Here is a 23,307-nt window from a genome sequence, read left to right as displayed (position 1 = left end):
TGGCGCCAGACGGGCTATTTAAGGAGTGCCTCTGCTCAGGTTCAGTGCTGACTGGTCTTCAGCTCCCCTCGTGTCCTGCTTGTTTCCTGTACGATTCCTCCATTACCAACCTGGCTTGTTCCTGACCTGACTTCGATTACTCTCCTGCTCCCGGTTCCTGACTTCGGCTCTGCTCCTGACTTTGGCTTTTCCTTCAGATTCTGTACCGCGCTGCCCGACTGTTGATGACCCTGGCTATCCTATGACTCTGCTCCAGTCTCGTGTCCTTACTACCTACCTTGCTCTGCTGTACGTCTGGCAATCCACAGAACCTGCTCTGTCTACTTCTACAGTGCCCAAATCAGAGGATACTCTGCCTACCAAGGTCATAATCTGCAAGAGCCGCAAACAACAACCACTGGCGCTCTTGTCCCCCTGGTCCCTAGACTCCCTCTGTTCCAACATCAGCGGGGTCAGGGCTAGTGACACAAGTGAGGCCGACCTCGTCAATTCAGTCTCCCATCAGGTACGTGACACTATTAGCTCGATCACCATGGTAGCCATTTCACACTAACAAGCCACCATACTGCTGAAGACCAAACTATAGGAGCACCAAGTCATAAACAGCAAAAGTATTGTGCATCAAGTCCAAGCAACACCCGACTACGTTACTGAGAGATGGTGCTCTCAAGCCATTTAAACTCTAAATACCACGGCACATAACTAAATCCGAATGTCACAATAATAAACACATACAAAATCAAACATAAAATATCAAACATAAGGGGTTAAAAAGAGAGGATGTTCAGAGCTGGTCCATCAGACCAGCCCTCCTCACCTGAACAATGTTTAAAACAATTCATATGTATACCACCTACATCCCACAACTCTGGGAAAAATAAATGTGCACACATATATCCCCAGTACCCCCATAAAAAAATCAATATATAAAACAAATACATATAAAATTCACAGATATAAAATAAAAAAACTTACATAAGATAAATTTGTAGAAAAATTATATAAAAGAAAGCATATATAGGTAGAAAAATACTGAGAGAGAGGAAGAGGTAGATCAGGCATTACTGATAAAGCAGTTCAAAACAAACTCAACATTCAGCCCCCATGGGGCCAATGCTTTAGTATTATCCACGATTCTCTTTGGCCAAGTTTCTTGATAAAATTCCCCTCTCATCAATGCTTATTAACTTTTTCTAATCCCCAAAAAGCCATTTGGCCAGGGTCACAATTATGCCTTAATTTAAAATGCTTAGAAACATGATGTCTCTCATAGCCTTTCTTGATATTTTGCACATATTCACAAATCCTTGTTGCTAAGTTTCTCAATGTTCGACCTATGCATTGCAATCCACAGTTACATTTGATCATATATACCACTCCTTCCGAGGCACAACAAATGAAGTCTTTAATTTCAATAGTTTCTCCTATGGTTCTTACTTTAAGACCCCTTTCATATGAGCATTCCCTGGAGCAGCTGGAAGCCACAGTAGGGAGAGGAGGAGAATCGTCTTCTAGCTGCTTCATTGAAAGACATACAAGAGATCGCTGCTAGTCACTGCCCCCACCACTGCACAGAACAAATCTGATTGTTCCGTTTTCTTTCTGGCCCCCCCCCGTGTTCTTCTCAGTGTCCAGCCCCTCCCTCCATCCTCTGCACCAATAAGAGAAGATGGGAGAGAGGCTTCATCTGTTCTGCTTTCCCCTGTGCCCGCCCACACTCCAGTCTGTGCAGCTTCAGAGGATGTGTGGGTGGGAAATTGAACACAGAGCAGCCGACAACTCTGATGCATCTGACTGAGCATATGAGTCCAATCTACCTTCCTTCCCTACCTCCCTTCCACCCACCCCTCCCTCCCTCCCTCCTTTCCACACACACACCCACCCCTCCCTTCCTTCCACCCACCCCTCCCTTCCATCCAACCCTCCCTTCCATCCACCCTTTCCATCTTCCACCAACCCTTCCTTCCATCCACCCCTTACTTCCTTCCACCCACCCCTCCTTCTTTTCTTCCACCCAGCCCTTCTTTCCTTCCACCCACGCACCCCTTCCTTCCTTCCACCCCTCTCTTCCTTCCTTCAAGGGGGAGAAGTTGGTGGGGTGGAGCGTTAAAAATGCAGCTTGGCTGAATCCCCCCCAGAGAAAAAAAATTATCTACAGCCCTGCAGCAGCCTGAGAGCTATTGTCCCTGAGTTTGGTTAATTACGCAATTAACCCTTCAAACTCCAAACTGCCACCAGATAGCTTTAGGCCTATCGACCCTTCACAATGTTAGCAAGAACAAATGCAAACAATAAACATATGTAACACACACTCTCACCACAGACAGGTATATTCAGAGAATTATTATATACAGTAGCACAAGACAGGGATTCTTTAGTTTGCATTAAAAGCCTTAGAGATAGTTTTAACACTTTTCAAAATATGGTTTATTAATGAAAAGGTCAAATGGTGCAATTAAAATGTTTAAAGAAAAGGATGCTACAAAGACAAAAGAGAACAATAACGTAACAGAGAAATAAAAAGAGGTGAAAATGGAGAATACTTGTAAAGTCCTGGTTTTAGTCCAATTGCCAAGCAAAAACGTTGCCATGGCTCTCTTGGATGTTCCTTGGTTGATGTTAAAATGAGAGCTACCTTAACCGGTCCCGTCAGTCCCTTTTCTGTGATGTCAAAGGGGTGTCGATTGAGACCATCTGACCAAGCATCCGTTTAAGGGATGGATGCTGGGAGGTCACCATGTTTATGACAAAGTGCCAAATACTGTTTTATACTAATATTAAAAACTTCCAATATGTGCAGGTGGTATATTATGGAATCTGGCAGATTATTATTCAGAATTATTTTTCATATCCAGGGATACCAAACACAGTGTACTTTGAATGTAATGTCACCCATGAGGCAGGAGACTGCTTTATCCCCTTTCGTATGTGCTAACATAGTCATGTATGACCTTGAATTATTCGGTATGATATTCCCCATTCAAATATATACCTAATATTAATGTGTCCTGTTGGATTTTATGAACTGTATGTGGAATAAGTTGTAGAATAAAGGTTTTATGGCACTCTCTGTATTCCTAGAGCTTTAATGGCCTTACACGTCATGTGCGATAGGCTTGACTGGGTTATTATTGTTTTACTGTAGGTCAGAGGGAAGACTTTTTCATGGTTCTTGGAAACAAACATCCTGCAGACCTAAATTAATGTTTTACAGCTCTGACCAGGTCTGTCCCTGATTGAGGTAAGAGGCTCTTTTGAAGTTTGCTAAAAGTTATGGCTACAAACTTCATAGTTTGCAGTAGAAAGGAGGGAGTAAGATCACTGCTCATGAAAACAAAATGGCTGAGACCTTAACAAGATGGCTGTCACCTATAGCTTCCATATCCCTATTGTACACAATCATTACACCTCCCCCCACAGGTGGTTGCATGAGAGGGATCTGATGCAACCGACTCCTGCTGCCGGTTTGGCTTGTCAGGACATAGGTCCATTTTGCCCCAGCATTTACCTCTGTGTGGTCCGATACAGCTGCATAGCTGGAGAACCAGGTTCCTTCTGAGGATGGTTCTGTTCTCCCTAGCAACACTGTTGTGCCAACACAGTGGGTTGGGAGGGGTGAGTACCAGTCTGCTGTAACCACTCGGATATCGTAGCAGCTTCCGTGGTGCCCACCTTATCACAAGACACTTCTGTTCAGGGTTGGCATATGTTAACTTGCTGAGATGCAACTTCCTGTCTAGGTAGAGTATGAGATGAGCCTCTTTGGTCTCATTCCTCAGGCCTAGGACTACAACTGACCAAAAGGTAGTGGCGCCTGTGTGCGCTGGAACCAGACAAGTGAATTCTGGGGCTCACGTCACAGGTGTGCTGACTGGTACCTTCGTCCAGGTGAATAGTCCTCTTTGCATGTTGGCATCAAAGATGCCATTCTCATCTGTTTCCCATTTGTTCGGTCAGTCACAGGTTCAGCTGAGCCATCATAGTTGCACCTAGGTGTCCTACTGTAGCCTGCTGTACGTAAGCTGCTTTTTAGCATGGGAAGTAGGCCAGGCAATGATCACCTCAGCCTCCCCAGTTCCAGACCTCTCCTACCTGTGGTTCCCAATGCTGAACCTCTGACATGCCCCTCTGACAGTGTTTGACAGGCACTGGCAGTTTGTTCATAACTGGTGACAGGAGTCCAAGTTGTTCTCCCTAGACAGTGTGGAACACTGCAAGGCCCCTAAAGTAGGCAACTGCACTCGGTTCCACTCCACACCATAGGTCATTCATGACCCCTTCACAGGCTACAACCCTTCCTTCGGGCCACAACTCCCACACTTCTTCAATGCTAGACAGGAAGATGGTGGACATTTTTATTAGTCAACCAGGCAGCCAAGATTCTGCCCTTGACGGTCCTGTGGATTCTCCGGTCCTTCCTTCTGCAATCCCACACTATTCTGGCGACTCCATACTTATTGCACATTTTGCTGATTTGCTGCAGCGGGAATTAGATAAAGCTACCACTAAACTGGTCTCTGACCTGGGGGATCGCCTCGATAAGATTGAACCTAAAGTTGATAACACAGTCCATAGAGTGACTCAAAATTCTAGCATGATTTCCAATTTACAGGATCGCTTAGATGAAGCTTACAATAAAATTGATGATCTTGATAATCGGGCCAGATGTGGCAATTTCAGAATTAGAGAGCTCCCCATTCCCTTATTCATGCAGCAGATCGGACAATTGATGACATTCATCTGGAAGTAGATCGCCTTGGTCCCATTGCGGCCGGATGGCCCTCCTCGGGATATTATTGTGAAACCGCATTTTTTCAAAGTTAAGGAATCAGTGATGCGTTATGCTAGGGAACATCCAGATCTAGAAGTGGAGGGACACCGGATTCAAGTCTTCACAGACATCTCTCAAGCTACTATCCAAAAGAGAAGGGGCTTCAAACTGCTACTCTCCCCGTTGATCCAGAGGGATTTTGCTACCGATGGAACTATCTGTATCGTTTGCAATTCCTTTATAATGGCAAATCCTACTCCTTTTCTACATTCCCTGAGGGGGAAAGACTTCTGCTGAATTTTTCTCTCCCTTAGTCCTGCTTCTCGGAACCTTTCCGAAACAAATGGACCCCCACTATCAACTCTATGGCCTCTAGGAAGGAATACGCTGCTGCAACATCACACCAGGTGTCCTGAAGTTTTGGTTTATTAAGACCTCTCAGTGGCCCCACTGTGGAGCATTGGCCTACGTTTATACGCTTACTGGTTGATGATTACGGTTGCTATATTTTGGTAACATATTCTGGTGGCTTTCAAAGTTTTCTAGATGTTACATGTAGACCCCGGAGTGCCGGGAAATGTCTATGCACACTCCCTATTTCAAAGACTTTCCCCATTGCTTGACTTTGTGGAGACTCTTTCGATCCTTGACCTAGCATCTGGGATATTGGTAATTTGTTATATTACGTTAACCACTTCCAGACCGGACACTTTTACCCCCTTCCTGACCAGGGCAATTTTCAGCTTTTAGCGCTATCACACTTTGAATGACAATTGCGCGGTCATGCAACACTGTACCCAAATGAATTTTTTACCATTTTTTTTAGATAGATAAAGCTTTATTTTGGTGGTATTTATTCACCGCTGGGATTTGTATTTTTTTTGCTATGTAAATGAAATGTCCAAAAAATTTTTAAAAAAGTGTTTTTTTTATAAAATTTTGCAAATAAATAATATTTCATCATAAATCTTAGCCAAAATTTATTCCGTTATCTTTTTAGTAAAAAAAAAAATCCAAATTAGTTTATAAGCAAAAATTATAATTTTTAACATTTTTTTTTACATTTTTATTTTATTTTTTTATATTATTATTTTTTATTTTTATTTTTTTACATACTGTCACCCTAGCAGTACAGTGTCACCATGGTGACACTGTACTACTTGTGAGGGGTGATAAAGATTTTTTTTTTTTTTTTACACTGATTGCTTTTACACCCATATGGGATGTAAAAGCAATCATTTCTCTTTCTCTCTGTGTGCATTCCTGCACTCATTGAAAAATACAGAGTGAGCTGTGATTGGTCACAGCTTGTCACATGGTACAAGGCTTTTGTGAATAGCCTTGTACCATGTGACCTCTGTGTGATCATTCACAGATTTCACACATAGTAAGCAATGATGTCACAAGTGACATCTTGCTTACTACTTTGCATGTGATCACTGATTGGCCAATCAGTGATCACAGGATCGGGACCTCGTACAGAGGTCCCGTCCGACGATCGGTGTTTCACTGTGTCCGGAGGACACAGCGGGCACCGGATCGCGGTGCTGCGCGCTCCCAGGGAGCGCGCACAAGCAGGGTGCGGGGAGGCCGTTTATAGACGGCCACCCGACCCTGCAGTGCCACCGTCCGGCCGTTTATATACAACGGCCAGTCGGGAAGTGGTTAAGTATTGTTAAGCAATTTACAGTTGGATGTGGGCCTTTGTTCGGTCTTGGCGTCCTTGGTTCTTCTCTCTTCTTCTTTTCCTTTTTCTACTTTTTCTGTCCAAGGGTCATCCTGGGAATTTTGTCCTGCCTCGGCTTGACAATTTACCTGACTGGGTGGGTTTGTCAGATCGTGTTTTCGTAATTTTCTTCTCATGTCTACCCGAAAACAAAGCTCTGTTATAATCCGATTGCTCTCCCATAACGTCCAAGGGTTGGACTCCTTTTCTAAGTGACTCAAAATATTCTCCCATTATAAGTCTTTGGGAGCAGATATTGTGGCCTTACAGAAACACATTTTGCCCCTTTCCTTTACTCCCAGATATATCAGTAGGGACTTCCTGACTTGTTTCTTTGCTAATGCCTCTGAAAAAAAGAGGGATGGCTCTCTGCTTTTCTTAAAGGTTATGATTTACTGACACTAAAGTTTTAAGGGATAGGGAGGGACGGTATCTCCTGGTGACGGGTCATTTAGAGGGTAATTTGGTGTCTTTTCTTATCTATTATGCCCCTAAAACAAATCAGGTAGCCTTTTTCCACTCTCTTTTCAAGTCTCTGTTTCATGAACTGGAGGGAAATGTGTTCTTGGCAGGGGACTCAAATTTGGCCTTAGACCATACCATACCATATCCTTGATAAATCCCATGTAATTAAACTTAAATAACCTTCTAAGCAGAGCCACAATTTTGCGCAACTTTTATATCGCTATGACCTAATTGACACGTGGAGGGAAGCCAATCACACCTCTAGAGACTACTACCACTTTTCAAGGGCTCATAGTCACTATTCCCGTATAGACCATGTTTTCCTCCCCTAGGATATGATTGCTAGGTTGCATTCAGCTAAAATCATATCAACACCTTGGTTATACCACGACCCTGTACTTGTAACGTTTTCTAATTTGAAGGTTAAAATGGTTAAACTGGCGATTAAACAAGTCCTTACTAAGTGATGAAGCCTGTTGCTTGGAGGTGGTTGAACATCTCAGATCATATTTTGCAATTAACAAAGCGGAAGACACAAATCCTTCCATTAATTGGGCAGCCCATAAAGCCTCAGTTCGAGGTGTTTTTATCTAATTATCCTCCTAATTAAAAAATCCCACAAAGTGTTCATCTCTACTAAATCTAGAGAATATGAATCGCTAGTTACCCAACATAAACTTACCCCGACCTCAGATCTTTTGGCTAAGGTGGAACATGCTCGGCTGGAGCTTAACCTATGCCTTACCACAAAGGCGGAAAAACAATTGCGTTGGATGAATCATAAATATTTCACATGGAGGGATAGACCGGGTTCTCTTCTTGCACGTAAGCTTACCCCCAAATTTACTCACTCGGTGCTAGCTAAACTCCGGCAGACAGGGGGTACTATTACACAGGATCTTCAGAAGGTCCTTCAGGAATTTCATTATTTTTATGCTTCTTTATATAGTTCCCCGCAGCCAGCAGAACCCTCTTCTATTCGATCTTTCCTAGAGTCCTTGCCTGTCCCTTCCCTTACTGAAGCCCATAAAGAACTCATGGACCGACCCTTTACTTCTGAGGAGCTCCTAAAAACTATTAAATCACTACCATTGCATAAATCCCCGGGCCCTGACGACTTCCCCAATCAGTACTGTAGCAATTGTGCATACAGAGATGGACGCAGTCACCCATCTTGCTAAGGATCCTCCATCTTGTATCATTTCTACTCCCAAATCAGCTTCCCTCCAAATCCCCCCTCCCTCTCTGTTGAGTGACACATGGTCCCTGGATGCTGAGTTTAAAAGGCATCAAGGCCCAGCGGGAGAGCTCATGGTTATAAACCCCAATTAGCCTGGCCCCTCGTATGTCTGCGAGACTCTTGCTTGGAAAAGGATAGTAAAACCATAAACCAGTCCTTCGCTGAGCTTCAAAGACATTCCAGATAAGCCGTAAAACAGACTCACATTTAAAAATCCCCTTTACCATATAATTTCATATCTTGGATTATGAAAGATTTACAAGGAAACCAGGCATAAATTCAGATCAGTCACTTTAATACAAGTCGCCTGATATATTACACCCCCTAGCTGGAATCTACAGGAGAGCAGAAAATGATATCTCCTTGACCGCTCCAAGCAGGTATGTCTTATTTCATATCTAGACGTTCAGCAGATGCTTCTGCATATTAATCTACTAGTGGCTAGGCTGCTAAATGCACCGAGGGTAAGTTATGGGTCATGATATAAGCTGCGAGGGATTTCGGTTCTAGCTGTGGTCTCCGCCTACAACTCCCTCCCCAAATGAGGCAATTGGTTCTCTGCTTCAAGGAGACACCCTGCTGAGTTCCTAGAAAAGCTGTGATGCTTGGAGCAGAAAGCCTAGCTGAGTTGAAGTTGAAGAAATCTCCCTTTTAACACCAGGAACCAAATTTGGGAGATAAGGTGCCCTTTTGCTCTGACACTTGAAAGCTGCTTAACCCAGGACTTTTGGAAAGTACTTTATCTCTCTAAACTTTTCTGTTATCTCTTTGCTGTGTTATTGCTCTCTGTGTATATATATACTGTATATATATATATATATATATAGGCTACATCTTTTTTCTGTAAATATTTTTATTTGACCTTTTAGTAATAAATCTTACTTTCTGAAAGCGTTGAACTGTTTCTAAAGCTCTTTAATGCAAACTAAGAATCCCTGCCTCTGAAGAGCGCTACTGTGTGTTTTAAAACGTCTGCATACATCTGTGACATTGTGTATACAAACGATTATTCAAACATCATAGTGTATTGCTGATATTGCAGAGTTTCCAATTTCTCTGTACAAAAAGGAGGTGGTGGCAGTGTGAAGGGTTAATTAACCTGACCCAGTAACAATCGCTCTCAGGCTGCAGGTACACGGATTGTGGTCCATTAGCTGGAAAATCTTTGTGTAGGGCTCAGCTTGGCGTGGCATTGTTACGCACGTTACAGCGCGGTTTTAGATTGGCTAGTCCTTCGGTCACGAGCTTGGTGAGAAGGGCTGGGGTCTGACGCCGCAATCGTCACATATTGGCTGGCAGCGTACGTGGGATAGTTCTGCATTAGAGCTTCAGTGCAATGAAAGGAATTAGCTCTGCACTGAAGGATTGTAACCTTTGTGGAAACAGTCCTTAGAAACAAGCGGTGCATATTTTTTAGAGAGAGAGAGAGAGAGAGAGAGAGAGAGAGAGACATATAGCAACAGCTCCTTCCTTTTTCTGCTTTCTATTCTATCTTTGCTTGCAATTATGCCTGGTTCAGCAGAATACAAGAAAATGAGCAAAAGTGATTTGAGTACTGAATGTACTTCCCAAGCAATTGACGTCGGAAGCAAAACTCGTGAAGATTTGATTCGTGACCTACGGGACCATGATAGCTGAGCAGACCAGAACTTGGGGGAACTTGACCATGAAGGGGTTCCTGCTACCTCCGATCCCAGTGGCTCAGAGACGGCCTCGCAGGATGGGCATACAGAGACTGACAGTGGAGTATCATCGAATGTTATCTTCACACCACAGCCTGAGCAGGCCAGCACCGGAGTGCCTGTAACCAGCAGAGACTCTCTGCAGATGCAGGAAGCCCTGAAATGCATCATGGAGACAGATCCTAGGGCATACTTACAGTTCCTTGAACGCCAGGCTGAGAGAGCGGCTGACAGAGAGGCTGCGGAATGCCAAGCAGCAGCTGAGAGAGTGGCGGTGCAGAGGGAAGCTGATTGTTGGCACGAGCTGGAGATGGCGAGGCTCCAGCAGCAGCAACAGGTTCATAACCCCGGGGCCTTAGAGCACAGGAACGTCTCTCTGGCCATTGGCACAGCAGCCAAGTTTCCAGTGATCGAAAAAGATAGTGACATTGACATGTATTTACTGTCATTTGAAAAAACGTGTCGTCAGTACCATCTGCCCCAAGCACAATGGGCTCGGTACCTGACACTAGGTCCATGAGGAAAGACCCTGGATGCGTTTGTCAAATTGCCAGAGGGGCAGGATGATGATTATGAAGCTCTAAAAGAAGCCATCGTCCGGAAGTACCAGATGACCCCGGAAGTGTACCGCAAGCAGTTTAGGTCCTTGCAAAAGGGACCTGGGGACTCTTACATGGATGTGGCCAGTCGCCTACGCACCACATTCCAGCAGTGGACTAAAGGACTGAAAGCTGACTCCTACGAGTCTCTGGAGGATCTCATGATATGAGATCAGCTCCTGCATATCTGCCCGGCAGACGTCAGACAGTTTTTCTTGGAGAGAGAGCCAGCATCTGCTAAAGCTTCAGCCGATCTGGCAGACACCTATGTCCACACGTGGGTGTCTGACCATCGCAAGGCTCCTCCGAATGGCTGGAAAGAAGGGAAATCACCCATAGCAACCCCTCCTACGCCATGAGTCAAGCTTCCCCTCACCCAACACCTGCAGTACTTGGGGCCAAGCCACCTCTGCCTGACATCCGCAGATGTTACACCTGTGGGAAATCCAGACATCTCAGGATGCAGTGTCCTGAGCCGAAGCAGATGACATCACCTGGCCAGCAACTCTTCTTTAGTGCTGTTTGTCCGCAAGAAGATGCGGGTAACCCCCGCCAACCTGCAGCCAGTCACTGTGGGCAACCGGTCTGTAACTGGTTTCTGTGACACCGGGGCTGAAGTCACCTTGATCCGACCAGAAGTGATTGAGCAAAGGAACCTCTTCCCAGGAAAGTTCCTTACCCTCACTGGGGTTGGGGGGACCTGTTCATGCATACCCTGCGCAAAGGTATTCATCGATTGGGGTTCAGGAAGTGGGATGAGGGAGGTGGGAGTCTCGGATGAAATTCCCACACCTGTTTTGTTGGGTGCCGATTTGGGTACTCATGTCTCCTACTATGCCCCTGCCGAGGATACCCTGAAGGCCCCCCTGGAACTCTCTGGACATGCCAAGGTACTGTGTGCAGATGTTGGGGTAATGTCTGGGCAACCTGTGGATGGACAGAGGGAGGGGGCTGGGAATAGAGTGGGGTTACAGGATTCTCCATTAGCTGGAGAAGGAGAGGAAATCCCCTTGCATGGGGAGATAATGAACTCGTGTCATTGATATTACAAACGTAACTGTTGATAATGATGATGATGACGATGATAATGATATTGATAATGTTAATGATGCTGAGGATAAGGATGATGATGATGGTCATGATGAGAATAATGATGCATTTTCATTGTTGGGGGTCACCCACGGTGCTGTGAAGTGGGCAGAGGTACAATCTCTAGGTACTGAGCAAAGGGATGGTCTGGATAGGCCTTTTCCTTGCTGCGGCTCAAAGCATGCTACCTTGATAACCGCCCAGCCGTTGTCCTTGCATGGTACACAACAGCCAGCTGGTACTCGTAGTCCCACGGCCAAGGCAGCACTGAGGAGTGATGAAACTGTGGGCTTCAGCAGGCTAGCTGTGAGCTTCCCTGCTGAAAAAGATAAACAATGGCTTGACAGGGACAGTGAAATGAATGGTCTACCAGCAGGGGGCTTGGGGACTGAAAGAGTGTCACCTGATCTGATAAGGGAAACATCTCAAGCCAGGGAGGAAACCCCCTCCAACTATTTCTGGCTTAGATTGACTCCCCAAACACCAGGCAGACAAACGTATGTCATGGGCAGTGACAGCACACCTGGATTGGAAGTGCGAGGGGCCCCAAGGAAGTTGATAGCTGGCCCTCACAGAGGGAGCTGCGGCCTTCAGCTCCAATCACCTTTCCTTTCCATTCAGGTACAGAAGCTGCTGGTAAGGCCTATGATAGATGGTGTCCGGTGTCACGGTGCTGTTTATGAGTTGGACGGCAGGGTGTGTCCTTCCCTGATGCCTTCGGCCCACCTCATCTCACAGGAGGTGCAGACTGAATGGGCCAAAGAGACAGAGGGAATATCGCAGTTAGGGATCCAGAGGTCCCACAGGGTCTGGGCATCACCGGTAGTCTCGGTCCCCAAACAGGATCAGATGATGAGGCTTTGTGAGGACCTTGGAAAACTGAGCACCAGCCCTGTGGTTGTGGCCTACCCCATGCCAAGGAGCCATAAGGTAATGAAGCATCCGGCAGGTGCAAGCTGTCTAACCATCATGGACCTGAGTAGAGGGTATGGCCACCCTCTCTAACCCAGGAGGCTCAGGACAAGTCAGCCTTCACCACCCATGTGGCTTGCCTGAATTCACAGGAAAGCTAGCTAGTTGGGGTTGAGAATGCACCAACCACCTCCCCAGGGGTCCATTAGCTGGAAAATCTTTGTATAGGGTGCAGCTGGGCGTGGCATTGTTGCACACATGACAGCGCAGTTTTAGATTGGCTAGTCTTTCGGTCACGAGTTTGGTGAGAAGGGCTGGGGTCTGATGTCACAAGTACTATAAAACTTTTTGTGAACATTTACTTCCTCATATGACACTGTACTTTAATTCATTGCAAGAGGAAGATGTGGTCCCGCTAGATAAAAAACAAAGCATATATTAGTGTTATTTCTAAACCCCACAAAGATTCCACTGATGTTCATAATTACTGGCCTATTTCATTAACTGCGACCTGAAGATTTTAACGAAACTCCTAGCTGTACACCTTAATTCCTTTCTGGCACAATATATTCATAAAGATCAGTCGGGATTTATTTTGGGTCATTAAACGTTGGACCAGATTCCTAGATCTATTACCCTATCGGCTGCCTATTCCAACTGGGATGCTCCTCTCTCTAGGGCACTTCTACTTCTTTCTCTGGACCTTCATAAGGCCTTCGATAGTCTAACAAGGGAATATCTATTCACTACTCTGCAGGCTTTTAGCTTTGGTCTTATGTCTTGCTCTGCAACATTTGCTATATGCTAACCCCTTGGCCCAGGTCTCGATCAAAGGCTACAAAGTCCTCGGTGTTCCCTATCTACAGAGGGACTAGACAGGGCTGTCCACTTTCCCCACTGCATTTTGCACTAGCAATTGAACCCTTGGCTCTGGCAATTTGGTCTCATCCCCTAATCCATGGTATCCGTTGCAGCCAACAGGAACATAAGTGTGCCCTATTTGCTGATGATGTTCTTATGTGTATTACTTCTCCTTTGATAACCATTCCAAACGCCAATTCTACACTCTTTCCGGGCTCTTCCTTAATTCCCAAAAACCAACTGCCCTTAATGTTTCCTTACTCATATCTGATTAACAGCAGCTTAGAGCTTCCTGTGATTTTCAGTCGGCGAATAAATCTTTACCCTATTTAGGTGTACACCTCACCAATTCCATTGAGACACTTTATCAGGCTAATTATACTCCCCTCTTTAAAACACTTAGAGAAGATCTCCGTCGTTGGGCTGATTATTCACTGTCCTGGTTTGGTAGGGTCAACTCAATCAAAATGACCTTTCTGCCTCGATAACTCTATCATTTCCGGACCTTGCCGATAGCGATTCCGCGATGAGACTTGCGACTGTTACAAGCTGAGGTTCTTCATTTTATTTAGAATAGATAGCCTTGGATGAACCAGAAAACGTATGCTTCTATCTCGCGGCGTGGTATTGGCCTTCCTAATCTCCACATGCATTTCCAAGCAGCGCAAATTGCCCAACTACTGTAGCTTATACTACAGTTGGAGGTCATGCTCCCCATTGGGTTTCTGTGGTTCTTTCCTGTTACCCTTTGGCTATCGGGGCATTACTCTGGCTCCCTAGTCGATTATGTCCTTCTATATTGTGCCCCACCTTGTTGTTCTCCTTGGCAGTTTGGGATAGGGTACGCCACCGCAAGTCTTTGGCATCGCCAGATACACCTATTGCTCCAATCTTTTGCAACCCTGAATTTGTGCCTGGATTGACATCATCCCTTTTTCAATGGTGGATTAATAAGGGCTTGCTGCGGACAGGAGACTATCTTCATGGTGCTTGTATACATTCTCTACAATATTTTAAAGATAAATTACATATGTCTACTACTGAGATTTTTTAGATATAACCAGATTGTCTCCTTTATCCGCTCGAAGCTCGCCTTATTGGATGAGTCACCTTTGCTCACCGCCTTCGAATTCTCCTGCAGGAATAGGGATTCCCCAAAGGGTCGGGTCTCTGCAATATATGCTCTACTCACTGATCCGAATTGTAAACTCCCTTACATGGAACATTGGAAAAAAGATTTAGCTGTCAATTAGGAATTATCGGATTGAAAGGATATCGCCTTGGCAATGTCTAAAATTTTTATCAATACTACCTTAATTGAAGCCAATGATAAAAATTTGTTGAGATGTTATCTGGTGCCTACCCGGATTGCAAAGATGCATCTGTCTGCTTCTGCGCTATGTTTCTGGTGTTGTGGCCAACTTGGGTCTATGATTCACATCTAGTGGCAATGCCCAATTGTAACTAGATTTTGGATTCAAATATTCAATTTGGTAAACTCAGTGACGGTATAAATATTAGCAGATCCCCGAAGCTGCCACTTTTTCACAAATTCCCAGATAATGTTCCCAAGAAAACTCATAAATGGATTTCCTATGTTTCTGGCAGCAAGAATTACTATAGACTGGAGACAATCGGTCATTCCACTTGACTATGTTAAAAAAAAAACTTAATTGGATCATGATTAATGACAAACTCACCTATGTCCTCCATAATAACTCAAAGAAATTTGATTACACATGGAACCCGTGCACCTTACTGTGCCTTAATGACCCTTATCTGGACTTTCCTTTCTACTCTTTCCTTTGCTCTCTTTGTATTGTTCTGCATTGTATTCTCTGTGTTTGCAAGACGAGATGTACTTGATCTCAAATTGTTTGCAATTTATGTCTTGTCTTAACTGCCACTTGTTGGAGCTGGCATTATTGTTTGATGTTTCTCTGTGTATACACGATGGCACGTTATTCCTTGATATTGTGTTACTTATGTCTTTTCTTTTGTGAAACTTCTCAATAAAAACCATTGAAATATAACATATTTACAGAAAGGAATGTTACAAAGACACCCCCTCCTTTCCTTCCACCTACCCTTCCCTACTTCCACCCTCCCTCCCTCCCTTCCATCTTCCCCTTTCTTCCATCCACCCCTCCTGCCTCCATTTCTTCTACCCACCCCTTTCTCCCTTCCACCCACCCACTCCTCCTCCCTCTTTCTTCCTTCCACCCACCCCTCTCTCCCCTTCTTCAAGGGGGAGAAGTTGGTGAGGGGGAGCAGTAAAAATGCAGCTCAGCTGGGAGCTGAACACCCCCACACCCAGAAAAAAAAAATAATCTACAGCCCTATATTTAATCACCACTGTGGTTTCTCTTTTTTGCTAAAAGAAACTAAAGACAAAATTAAAAAAAAAGAAAAAAAAAAAGGTTTCTTAGTTTTGGTTATAAAAGTTTGTAAATAATAATAATATTTTTCTCTTTCATTGATGTGTGCTGATGAGGCTGCACTGATAGGCGGCACTGATGGGTACTAACAGGCATCATTGGTCACTGAAAGGCAGTACTGATGGGCACTGAAAGGTGGTACTGATTGCCATTGATGGGCATCGACAGGCATCACTGATAGGCAGCATTGACTGGCACTGATAGGTGACACGGATATGCAGCAGTGATAGATGACACTGATATGTGCCATTGATGGACACTGATCGGCGGCAATGATTGGCACTGAAAGGCAGCACTGATTATCAGTCTAGACGTCCCCTCTGATGAATGCCGGTTATTGGCAGTCCTCTCCTCACGCTGACAGCGTATGAGGAGAGGACTGCTAATAACAGGCATTTCCTGTTATTTGATCAGCTGTGATTGGACACAGCTGATCACATGGTAGAGAACCTATGTCCTAGGGACACAGCACCATTCGCCACATGCCCCCGATGGCGCGCATGCGCAGCCAACGTGGGAGGAAGTCATATGACGTCCTCTCAGAACAAGAGAGCTCCCGCCCAACTGTCATTTCCCTATATGGTCGGCAGGAGACGGTTAAGAAAGTTCCCTTTTTTTACAACCAAATGTTGGATGTGACCAGGGGCGGACTGACAACTCATGGGGCCCCCTACTGACCCCAGACCCCGTTTCCAAATGGTCAGTCCGCCCCTGGATGTGACAGTCTATATTTTCTCAAAGTCGTGCACATGACCCATGAATTCCATTCACTATGGATCTACCAGGAGGGTTATCTTTATTCTTGTGCATTTTCAGAAGATAGTAGATGACAGGTTGATGGTATTAGATAATCTGCCTCCTTCTGTTTTAAGACTTTCCATTTCTTCCCCTTCTTCACTAGTTTCTTCAGTTCCTTCTTGTATTCATTCACCATGTTATTTTTCGAAATCTTATAAGTTTCATTTTCACAAAGGATCCTGCCTATTTCTTTTTCATAATCTCCCATCTTCAAAATCACAATTCCGCCCCCCCTTATCCTCTGGGCAGATGATATCTTTCCTCTTTTATGGGCTCCTGATCCCCCTTTTAATATCCTTGCCATAAAATGGGGATAGTAAAACAGGCTTGCAGTGACCTTTTGGAGACTCCCTGCTACCAACTCAACATATCAAAACTACACACAATTCATAAAATCAAACAGAACCAAGACGCACGAATAATAAGTATATTTTTGAATGGGGAATATCATACCAAACAAATCAAGATCATACATGGTTAAGGTATAGTATACAAAAGGTTAGATAGCAGTCAGATAGCTCCTGGATGACAGGCTGTCAGGAACCATAAACCAGCTGGAGACAGAAAGTTCAGTTAAACTCACACCTTTAACCTCCCTAGCGGTATGATTATTTCATATTTTTGGTGCTGAAAGCGGTACAATTATTTTGCATGGAAATATGTAGTTTTTTTATTGTAGGCTGTAATTTTTAGGAATAACTCACTGAAATCTGTCTGAACAAGATTCTAAATCATACATTTAATTCAATAATATAATCAAACCAAAAACACTGAAATTTGAAATATAGCGCCAAGTTCGCACATCACTGAGCAAAGTCGCAGAATCGTTTTCAGTGTCTGATGACGAATTTTCCCACGAATCATTATCACTCAATTCTGCAAGTGGTTCTGATTTACTATCGCTGTTCTCTAGCTGATCTAAACCCGCTTTTGACCTAAAGGGACACTTTTTGGACGCCATGGACTTTTCTAAGTTTCCAGGCAGAAAGAACAATCAAAATGCAGACAGGGGACAGGACAAAGCACTAGGGACAAAATGTATGTGAAATGGGTTGAAACAGCAATGTTTTACCATGTAAAATCATTTTGAAAAAAATGACATTTTCTTTAAATTTTCAAATTTCCCGCCGCCGCCGGCGGCGCCCGTACGTCCCGACGTCACAGGGACCGGAACACAAGAGCCGGATGCCGGCATCAGCTGGAGGAGATGGCCGGGGACGCATCGCGGGAGCGAAGGACAAGGTAAGTGCTGCAGGGACTCCCTATACAGCGCTGCATGGTAAGCCCGAGTGTAGCTCGGGGTTACCGCTTTTGGTACTGACATTTTACCCCGAGCTACACTCGGGAATACCGTTAGGGAAGTTAATGAAATAGCAATAATAACAGTTCAGGAACATCGTCAAAACAGAAGCTAGGGTTTGGATGCCAGAGTGGGTAATCAGACGGACCAAGGTCAGGAAACCAGAAGTTTGCATAATCAGGAGCAAAAATCAGGAACAGAAATCGGGAAAGTCAGCCAGACCGAGTTGTAGACAGGGGAACACACTGGAGATCATAGACCATGCAAGGGCAAGGAGGAAATGAGCTAAGCTGCTAAAATAGCAAAAAGGGCTGACTGTAGGCTGGACTAATGAGGCAGGAAATGGTATCCAGGTGAGTCACTGTGGAGACGAGTAGCTGGTAATTAACCGATAGCTGAGCAGCATCTGAGCACTGAAAGAAAAGAGCTGCTCGTTAAGTAGCAACAGCCCAGCCCTGAAACAGGCCCATCCGATATTCTCTCATGTACCATGGCGTTCCACATCCTTAACTCTCTGCAGTGCCACTCTAACTTTAAAGTTAACCACTTGCCCTCCAGAGGATTTACCCGCCTTCCTGACCAGGTCATTTTTTGCGATACGGAGCTGCGTTACTTTAACTGACAATTGTGCGATCATGCAACGATGCACCGACAATTCTAGAAAAAACAAACAATATTTTTGATTATTTTTGCTATAAAACATATCCAGTAAAAAAAATTGAAAAAAATTAATTAAATCATAAATTTAGGCCAAAATGTATTCTACTACGTCTTTTCTAAAAAAAAAAAAAATCCCAATGCGTGTAAATTAATTGGTTTAAGTTAAAGTTTAAGTGTCTAGAAATGGCAGTATCTATGCTGAAATTTTTTTTTTCTTATACTAGTAATGGCGGCGATCAGCAACTTATAGCAGGAATGCGGTGGGCATTCTGACACTGGGGGGGAACTGTCACTAACATCCCCAGTGACACTAATATAGTGATCACTGCTAATAAAAAGTACTGACACTGTACTAATGACACTGGGCAGGAAGGGTTTAACATCTGGGGCAATCAAAGGGTTAACCGTGTGCTATTTTACTGTGTTGTCTGTGTGTGCTTTACTATGTAAGCACACTGCTTTGTATTGCTCTGCTATGCAGAGCAATACAAAGCAGCAGGCTGGTGCTGAGAGGGGAGAGATCTGTATTGTTTACATACAGTCCTCTCCCATTAGTGTTTCTCGAGGATCGCCAGGTGCCAGCGGGGAATCTCTGGCTGGGACCTGGTGATCGACAGCTGTAGCCACCAATGGTGGCACGGGTAGGGGGGCACATGTGCCCCCTACCCGGAAATACAAAATCACATATATATATATATATATATATATATATATATATATATATATATATATACACACACGTGATTTTGTGCAGCCCTGCAGCAGTTCTGATATAAGGCGGTCGGGAAGTGGTTAAACCACTTCTTGTCCAACACAATTGAGTGACCATGTGTCCTGTTAAGCGCCCAGAGACTGAATAGACTCCCTATGCTAGAATCACTATTAATATTGATATTTGTATATCGCTATCATATCACCTTTTAAGAGTCTTCTCCAGGGAGAAGTTTAATGTTTGTTGTCATTCCTCGTAACTGAGGTCCTCCAGTCCCCTTATTAGTGTTGTTGCCCTTCTCTTGACTCTCTGCAGTTCCAGCACATCCTTCCAGAAGATTGGTGACCAAAATTGGATAGCATACTCAAGATGTGGCCGGACCCGAGTTTTGTAAAGTGGTAGAATTATAGTCTTGTCTCTTGAATAAAATATACCCCCCCCCCCCCCTCCAAAAAAAAAAAAAAAAAAAAATTCTCCTCCTAGAAAGTAACTTGCATTCATATTTTTAGCCCCCAGGTGCATTACCTTACAGTTTTCAACATTAAGCCTTATTTGCCATCCTTTTATTTAATTGAGGTCTTCTTGTATAGTTTATGTATCCTGCTGTGTAGTTATTGCTCTAATTAGCTTTGTATCATCAGCACACACTGAGATTGAACCATTTATACTAACCTCTCTTATATCATTATGAAAACAAACAGAATTGGTCCTAGAACAGAGCCTTGGGGTAACACACTCACAACCAATCTGAGTACACACTATTTATCACCACTTTTTGGACATGCCTCTGTAAACAGTTTTCTATTGAAGTACATACAGTCAGGTCCATAAATATTGGGCCATCGACACAATTCTAACATTTTTGGCTCTATACACCACCACAATGGATTTGAAATGAAACAAACAAGATGTGCTTTAACTGCAGACTGTCAGCTTTAATTTGAGGGTATTTACATCCAAACCAGGTGAACGGTGTAGGAATTACAACAGTTTGCATATGTGCCTCCCACTTGCTAAGGGACCAAAAGTAATGGGACAGAATAATAATCATAAATAAAACTTTCACCTTTTAATACTTGGTTGCAAATCCTTTGCAGTCAATTACAGCCTGAAGTCTGGAAGGCATAGACATCACCAGACGCTGAGTTTCATCCCTGGTGATGCTCTGCCAGGCCTCTACTGCAACTGTCTTCAGTTCCTGCCTTCAGTTCCTTGTTCTTGGGGCATTTTACCTTCAGTTTTGTCTTCAGCAAGTGAAATGCATGCTCAATTGGATTCAGGTCAGGTGATTGACTTGGCCATTGCATAACATCCTACTTCTTTCCCTTAAAAAAACTCTTTGGTTGCTTTTGCAGTATGCTTTGAGTCATTGTCCATCTGCACTGTGAAGCGGCGTCCAATGAGTTCTGAAGCATTTGGCTGAATATGAGCAGATAATATTGCCCGAAACACTTCAGAATTCATCCTGCTGCTTTTGTCAGCAGTCACATCATCAATAAATACAAGAGAACCAGTTCCATTGGCAGCCATACATGTCCACGCAATGACACTACCACCACCATGCTTCACTGATGAGGTGGTATGCTTAGGATCATGAGCAGTTCCTTTCCTTCTCCATACTCTTCTCTTCCCATCACTCTGGTACAAGTTGATCTTGGTCTCATCTGTCCATAGGATGTTGTTCCAGAACTGTGAAGGCTTTTTTAGATGTCGTTTGGCAAACTCTAATCTGGCCTTCCTATTTTTGAGGCTCACCAATGGTTTACATCTCGTGGTGAACCCTCTGTATTCACTCTGGTGAAGTCTTCTCTTGATTGTTGACTTTGACACACATACACCTACCTCCTGGAGAGTGTTCTTGATCTGGCTAACTGTTGTGAAGGGTGCTTTCTTCACCAGGCAAAGAATTCTTCGGTCATCCGCCAGTTGTTTTCCGTGGTCTTCCGGGTCTTTTGGTGTTGCTGAGCTCACCGATGCGTTCCTTCTGAGAATGTTCCAAACAGTTGTTTTGGCCACACCTAAATGTTTTTGCTATCTCTCTGATGGGTTTGTTTTGATTTTTCAACCTAATGATGGCTTGCTTCACTGATAGTGACAGCTCTTTGGATCTCATCTTGAGAGTTGCCAGCAACAGATTCCAAATGCAAATAGCACACTTGAAATGAACTCTGGACCTTTTATTTCATTGTAATTGGGATAATGAGGGAATAACACACACCTGGCCATGGAACAGCTGAGAAGCCAATTGTCCCATTACTTTTGGTCCCTTAACAAGTGGGAGGCACATATGCAAACTGTTGTAATTCCTACACCGTTCACTTGATTTGGATGTAAATACCCTCAAATTAAAGCTGACAGTCTGCAGTTAAAGCACATCTTGTTCATTTCATTTCAAATCCATTGTGGTGGTGTATAGAGCCAAAAATGTTAAAATTGTGTCGATGTCCCAATATTTATGGACCTGATTGTCCATGCCAACAGACCTCAGTTTGTAAATTAGGTGTTTATAGGAAGCTGTATTGAATTATTTGGCAAAATCAAGATTCACCACTTCCACAGGCCTTCCTCTATCTAGATGACAGCTCAGTTCCTCATAGAATGCAAACAGATTGGTCTTGCAAGAACAATTGTACATAAATCCATGCTGATTACTACCAAAGATACTGTACTGTTTTCATGAGCAAATTCTTGGATAAAGTCCCTTATCATCCACTTCAATAATTTATATACTGATGATAGACTGACTGGCCTGTAGAACCCAGGTTTATATCTTATGCAATTAGTAACCATGTTTGCATTCTGCCAATCAGCTGCTACCATTGATGTCAGAAAGTTGTCCTTAAAAATTAAATTTCTTTGAGGACTCTTGGGTGTAATCCATCTGGTTCTGGTCATATATTTATGTTGAAGCAGTTGCATACTAGCACATTATGAAAGACTTACCTTAAAAGAAAGCCCTACTGTCACTGTGATGATGTCACTCCCGCACATGCACACAGGAGGGAAGCCCGCGGCACTCATTTTTCCTCAGTGTTCTGTTTCTGGAATTTTATCCTATTCAATATTTTCTAGTATGGATCTCAGTTTGGAAAAAGATGGCTTTTCTGAAATTAGGTGTTGTTGCACTACCCTCATGCCTCCTTTTCCTATGATTTCAGCTTACTGTAATTACTCTGTGATTGCGGTTTCCCAAGTTATCCCTTATTTCCGCATCTGCAATCAGATCTGTGCTGTTTGTAATTAGTAGCTCTAGCAGAGCATTATTATTATTATTATTATTACATCGAGTTTATATAGCGCCAAAGGGTTTGCTCAGCGCTGTACAATTGGGGCATCCACCAATTGACACATGACGTTGCTCAAGACATTTATAAAAATGGGGAGCCCTAAATGAGTGGGCAGTTCAATCTGCTCAGTCAATATCTGGATAATTGAAGTCCCCACATTATAATAACGTTGCCATGCTGCCATTCCTGTGACAGGAGCTTAGACTCCTCCTCATCCTTTAGGTTAGGGGGCCTGTAGCATACGCACACTATTTTGTATTTTTTTTTCCTCTCCAGTCACAGGGTTCCACTTCTTCTCTTCCTCCATTAGCAGTTGCATCCCTTAACTAGCAAATCATTCTTGACATACTGGCACACCCCTCCCCCACTTATTTCTTCCCTGTCCCTCATGTGAGCTGTCAAACCAGGTTTATGATATTTTCACAAAATCGGGAGCCTCCTTGTGTATCAGCAGCACCAGATTTTCCATTTTGTTAGCTGCATTTGTGTACACGCCTTTTAGTCTTGCATGGGTGCATGTTATGTTCTCCTTGTCTGTTCTAAGACTGCAGTTGGGTTCTGCTAACCTGTACTCCTTGGGTTTAGGTACTCTAGTTACACTACCAATGTCACCCCTAGTAGTACCCTCTGACCTTCACTCACTGTCAGCTATAGCTTCCTCTGATCCTTCCCTCTCCCCCACCACCAGTTTAAAATAAACATTTTTAGCCACCCCCCCCCCCCCAACAAAGCTGCACTCTCCCCATTTAAGTGCAATTCTTCCCTGC

The 23,307-nt window shown here is 43.9% G+C and overlaps 1 protein-coding gene across 2 annotated transcripts in view; it reads right to left on the bottom strand.

Moving 5' to 3' along the window:
• The window catches only part of NECTIN3 (nectin cell adhesion molecule 3), a 228,501-nt gene that overhangs the window by 51,150 nt on the left and 154,044 nt on the right, over nt 1–23,307 (bottom strand). The gene's annotated exons all lie outside the window — the stretch shown is intronic.

Source organism: Staurois parvus, unplaced genomic scaffold (assembly GCF_062004578.1).
Source record: "Staurois parvus isolate SC_StPar_1 unplaced genomic scaffold, SC_StPar_1.0 ptg001134l, whole genome shotgun sequence".
Lineage (NCBI taxonomy): Eukaryota > Metazoa > Chordata > Amphibia > Anura > Ranidae > Staurois > Staurois parvus.
Note: the sequence above shows the minus strand (reverse complement) of the source record. Positions and strands in the feature narration are given on the sequence as shown.